Source organism: Zootoca vivipara, chromosome 6 (assembly GCF_965207765.1).
Source record: "Zootoca vivipara chromosome 6, rZooViv2.hap1.1, whole genome shotgun sequence".
In the NCBI taxonomy this organism is placed as follows: Eukaryota; Metazoa; Chordata; class Lepidosauria; order Squamata; family Lacertidae; genus Zootoca; species Zootoca vivipara.
In genome coordinates this window covers 20,596,864-20,603,218 of record NC_142589.1, presented here as the reverse complement: position 1 = coordinate 20,603,218, position 6,355 = coordinate 20,596,864, and positions in this window count along the sequence as shown.

Sequence of the window (6,355 nt, the reverse complement as noted above, 5' to 3'; positions counted from 1 at the left end):
CTCCTCTTGTCTCTGAGTTTTATTGGCTAACTCAGAAGATAAGCCATTTTTGGCTTACAACAATAAGACGTTAAAGGTTAAATTAAAGTTCCATCTGTACCATCGTCTGTGTGATCTTTCCAGCAGAGGTATCTATTGCTCATCTGGTGGGGATACTCATTAAAAGGACAAAACCCCTTATCTAAGGCAGGAAAGATAGGTTGTTGTCCCTTGAGTGCACCGAGAGGAGGAGGAAGAGGGAGACTGGTTCAAGGGTGACACAAAGTTTCCTCAGGAGGGAGGAAAGCTTTGGAGTGGGGAAAGCTCAAGAGAGGAGAACCCCTTACTGGTGTGTACACTAGGAATAGTCTCATATCCACCTCAGAGCTTAAAAAGACACTGGGCTACGTTTTGGGCTGGAAGAGTACTTTCATTTAAACTTTAAACCGCAAGCGTTGTGAGGGGGTTTATAAGGAGAATAACTGGGATAGTGGGAGGTGAACTTTACCTCAGGACATCCCCATTAAAGCCTTACACAAACTGAGAAGTAGGTTGTACAATAAAGACGGAAAGTAGAGGACTTTTGTCACAGTATGCAGATAAATTAGCACATGTGTGTGTGGTGGGTGAGTGTGGGATTTGGTCAGGTGCAAAAGAGGGGGTCGCTGGGGGTGGGAAGGTGGCTGGTTTGGTAAGCAGAGTGATCAGGAACAGCTACCTATTATATACATATTTGTGAACCTCTTTGAGGTTCTGTGAAATCAAGTGTTATTGGAATTTTATGAAATGAATGAGTCAGTATCAGCAGTGGGGGGCCTCTGTCCCTCCCCCAGGGGCTGCTTGCTGGAGTGCAGCTCCCCGGATCCCTGACCATTGACAACTAGAAGCCATGGGAAGCCATGACAACAAGAGGGTCCATGTGTATAAATTAACATATGCAAATTCAAAGCACACGTGTGCCCCTTGTCTCTTCAGGAACTACCATCAACACTCTTGTATTTCAGCCCTGTAAACCTCTCTTACAATGATATCTTAAACACTTCTACCCAGAATGGAGATTCCAACTAAAGATTAGGAATAACTTTCTGATGGTAAGAGTTGTTTGACAGGGAAAGTGGTGGGCTCTCTTTGACTGGAGGTTTGACAATTGAGGTTTCACAACATTTCTATGGGCTTACTTGAGTTCACTCTAGATAAGTGTTCATAGGCTGGTTACAGGTAGGTAGCCGTGTTGGTCTGGGTCGAAGTAAAATTTTAAAAAAATCCTTCAGTAGCACCTTAAAGACCAACTAAGTTTTTATTTTGGTAGGAGCTTTCGTGTGCATGCACACTTCTTCAGATACACTGAAATAGGAGTCCCCAGGCGCTTATGTAGAGAAGGGGTGGGGAGGGGAGGGGGTATCACTCAGAAGGGTGGTGGAAGTGGGTGATTGACTGACTGATACCGGTAGCTGTTGATGACCGAAAACGACTGCAAATGGTTTTGCATGAAAAGGCAAGGGTTGAGACAATGAGATGGCTGGAGATCGCTTTATCATGTATAATGAGATAAGAATCCAGTGTCTCTGTTCAAACCAGGTCCCTCCATGGTTTTGAGCTTGGTGATAAGTTGTAATTCAGCAACTTCTCTTTCCAGTCTATTTCTGAAATTCTTTTGTAGTAAGACAGCTACTTTGAGATCTTGTATAGAATGTCCTGGGAGACTGAAGTGTTCTCCTACTGGTTTTTCTGTCTTCTGGTTCCTGATGTCAGATTTATGTCCATTTATCCTTTGGCGTAGGGTTTGGCCTGTTTGTTCATAGGCTCACATCCTTAATCTCTTACCGATGCTTCCAAACATCCCAGCACCTCCATGAAAGAACACAAATACTTTCCTTGGGCCAGCAGATGGCGTTTTGGGCTGATAAACCCTCACAGGCACCTCGTCGAAATGCAGATCTTTGGCAGAGAGGCTGGGATCCACTCTTGCATTCCAGAAATTCATGAGGAAGCAGATAACAGCAACCTGTCTGCAGACACCCAGCAGTTCAAGACACTTCCCCTGTTGGGCCAAGGAAAAGTCTCATGAAAATACCAGTAGTGCCCACGTTTGAAGCCTATTCACCAGGGGTGGTATCCAACTAAGTCCTATTTAAAGTAGAAGGAGCCCATGTTAACCATGTCCAATAATTTCAATTGGTCAGCTTAGAATTGGTCATGCCAACCCAAACACCCGCCAAGCTACAGAGGCAAAAGAAGCTGGGAAACAAGCTAAGCTTTGGAGATACAATCCACAATCTGCTTCTTGCCTATGAGGCAATATGTGCTTTCCTGAAGAAACCAGGATGTAAACAAAACATGGCTTAGTGTGAATAATGACCGTTTCCCCAACATGAAAGGGGAGGCGCAATTTGCGCAGTCGCGTGCAGCCCCCCTGGGATCCCTGAGGCAGTTCTGTGAGTTTGGAAGCTGGCACTGCCTACCTGAGGCCGGAGGCTGGAGTCGCCGCCCACTCAGTTAGCCGACCAATCCAGCCAAGGGGAGGCGTGCCAGGGGGATTGACCAGGTAGGTTCAGGTAGGCTTACCTGCACACAAAGAAGAGGAGCCATTCCTGGGAAGCAGCCGACGGATTCAGAGCTTTCCCACCCTCCACTCCCTAATTCTATGCTTGATTTACAGGTTTTTACTTCCACAGGTGTACACACACGCAGGCGCTGCTACGACCGGCTGCTGTTAAAGGGCTGGAAAGGAATTTCCCTGCATTGGCAGGTTTCGCCTTTCCCGTAGCAATCCGTCACAACTTTGGCGGATGCAGGCTTTGGGCGGAATCCTTTAATCATTCACATAAAGGGGAGGGACATGGGGGCGGTGAACCCCCGCCCTATTGCGGCGGCAATAACAGGGTTCCCATAAACGGGGCGCCGGGGGGGCATTTGGTGATGCCAATTGGCAGTTATTGCCCTCCCCTTCCAGCGGCGGCGATCGAGGGGGGCGGGCTATCTGCTTGAACATATGTTCTCCAGAGTTAGCCCAACCCCCACACATGCTGGATAACCCTGAAGATCACCCCACCCCCGGCTGGGGGCTGGGAGGGATATACGCCCAATGCCTGCACCAAGGTCTTCCTACATCTGAATTTTTATAAAGTTGTGGCCAATTTTAATCCCATAAAATGTGGCCTTGTGTCATTATTCCGCTCGGGGCTGCCCTGGGGGCTAGGGGGGACTCTGCCTGACTGTGCAATATATTTCTCTCTATGTGTGTCCCACTATAGGCTTAAGGCAAACTAAGGCCCGGGGCCCGGATGCGGCCCAATCGCCGCCGCCCCCCCACAAGTCTGGCCCCCCACAAGTCTGAGGGACAGTGGACCGGCCCACTGCTGAAAAAGTTTGCTGACCCCTGGCTTAAAGGAAGCCCTTGTTGAATTAGATAATATCTTCATCACATCATCATCAAGTGAATTCATTGATTTTACTGATTTCATTATGCATGTTAGATTAAACAGTATATTAATAACTTAAATACATAAACTGTTATTATTATTAATTAAATATACTGCCCTTCATGAAAGGATCTCAGGGTGGTTCACAGCAACAACAACAAAAAAGATAAAAACCCAAAATACACAATGAAAGCAAGAACAAAGCAAATCAATAACACCTTTAAAAGATACAGAAATGTTTTTGCCGGGTACCTACAGATACATAATAATAATAATAATAATAATAATAATAATAATAATAATAATAATAAATACATTTCTAAATCACCTTTCCCATAAGAACATAATAAGGACCTGCTGGCTCAACTAATGGCTCATCCAGTCCCCAACTTACCACAGTGAATGCCATTATGGAAAACAGTGAAGACCTCGAAGTTTTAATGGACTGTCAAATCCAGATGGAATTTTACTCCTGGAAAGATCATAATAAATCACCCAGGAGAGAAGAAACAGGGAAGGAATCCCTATAACTCCAATCAACCCCAGCAGGAGGCTCTGAAGAAGCTCCATTTCTCCGTTCCAAAGAGGGAGATGCAAACACTGAGCCTAAACTGTCACCATTGGCTGCTGTTTAACTCCACCAGTGGTATCTATACACAGCCGGTTGTAGGTTGGTCGATGAACTATTTCCCAATTAGACCACAGACCTCCATGTAGATGTGATATCAATCAGAATACCAACAGCAATTTCATGGATCTTGACGGTGGCATAATTCCTATTCAGGAATTTCAAGTCCAGCCACTGAATCATCCAGTTCCATGTAAAGCTCTTCAGTTTTACAAACCCTGCATGTTTGTTGAATGAAGTTCAAAACATCCCCTGCCAGCTTGTGTGCACTTCCTGGCCTGAGATTTCCAAGGCTTAATATAAAACAACTGATTAAAATTCAACTTAAGATCAAGATTAAATACCATACATTAAAATTAAAATTAAAATGTAGCCTCATACGGAAGGAAAAGGGGGAAATGGGGGAGTGGATCAGGTTGGCTCCAGGCCAAATGCCAGGCGGAACAACTCTGTCTTACAGGCCCTGCGGAAAGAAATCAGATCCCGCAGGGCCCTGGTCTCAGGAGACAGAGCGTTCCATCAGGTCAGAGCCAGTGTTGAGAAGGCCCTGGTTCTAGTTGAGGCTAATCTGATTTCCTTCAGGCCCAGGACCTCTAAGGTGTTACTATTTATGGATCTTAAGGTCCTCTGACATGAGTCCCGTCCCTACCTAAGCCCCTGGATATTCAAATCATGGGCTTTGCTCCTCATAGATAAATGCAACTTCATGTTGACATGAAGTATATCTGAGCACGGACACAGCCAGGATTTATGTTGGGGGGACAGAACACCCACCTGCCATCATCCTCTGTCTTGCTCTGTCTAGCAGATTCCAAATGATATGTCTCAACAATAGTTGTTTTAAAATACTTTCTTTTGACCAAAAGTGTTCAGCAATACACACACACACACACACACACACAGAGAGAGAGAGAGAGAGAGAGAGAGAGAGAGAGAGAGAGAGAGAGAGAGAGAGAGAGAGAGAGACTCTGGGGTTGTGGCGCTCATCTCGCTCTATAGGCCGAGGGAGCCGGCGTTTGTCCGCAGACAGCTTCCGGGTCATGTGGCCAGCATGACAAAGCTGCTTCTGGCGAACCAGAGCAGCGCATGGAAATGCCGTTTACCTTCCCGCCAGAGCGGTCCCTATTTATCTACTTGCACTTTGATGTGCTTTCGAACTGCTGGTTAGGCAGGAGCTGGGACCGAGCAACGGGAGCTCACCCCATTGCAGGGATTCGAACCGCCGACCTTCTGATCAGCAAGCCCTAGACTCTGTGGTTTAACCCACAGCGCCACCTGGGTCCCTTCTAGCACTTTATTGGATCTAAATTAAGAAAGACAGTTGAGGTGTTCAGCTGCGCCTTGGAGGTGGGGATGGTTAGGTCAAGCCCTCAATTGCACAAAGTAGGGAGATGTACTGTACTTTATAGGATGATTCTGGACAGGGTATGAGAAGACAGCTCTTCCCTCTCCCATCCAACCCTGGTCACTGAGTACTTTGGGTGAAGATCTGTGCCCTATAATGCAAGGGTGATTGAAAGGCAGATCAAGATCTACTGGTATATCTTTGGCTGGTTGTCAATTGTTTAACAGGACCAACAAAAATTTGTTTCTTCACTAATTGAAGACTCCTGAAATAAAGAAAGGTAGCCAGGAATACATTTTTGCACAGTTCCAAATGCACAGACTGATCCACAAAGCAAAAGAAAGGGCTTGTTCACTACCACCAGGTGTAGTAATGGTCATTGGTTTGGATGGCTTAAAACCAAGGGACTTTAGACAAGTTTGTAGGGAATGGGGTTATCAATGGCTAGTCGTTATGGTGGAGATATAATTTTTATTTATACCCCTCTCTCGCTAACACCAAATATGAATTACAATAAAATGTAATAGAGAAAACAACAACAACAACAACAACAAACACACAAACAGTTAATTAAAATACGGCTTAAAATACAACTTAAAACACAGTTTCAAATGCAGCCTCATTTTAGTAGTACAGTAGCTCATAAATCAAGACCATAAAGGGAGGAAACATCAGATATTCACCTGAGCCAGCTATCCATGCTGGTCCTACATGAGCCAGCAAAAAGCCAAGGGAAAATTTATATACCAAATCCCATATAAGGGGTCAGAGTGAGTTAAGATGATATTCATGGAAGACAATCTTACTTGGCTACAAGTGATCGCCAAAGAATATATAGTATCCCTAGGATCAAATGCAACATCCTTTGACTAAGGAGTGGTAGAGGGAGAAAGCTTTGCGCTTGTGACCTGCGGGAAACAGGGAATTGGTCTTGATAAGCCAGGAGGGGGCAGACTTTTCCAATTCAAGGGTTGCATGAGC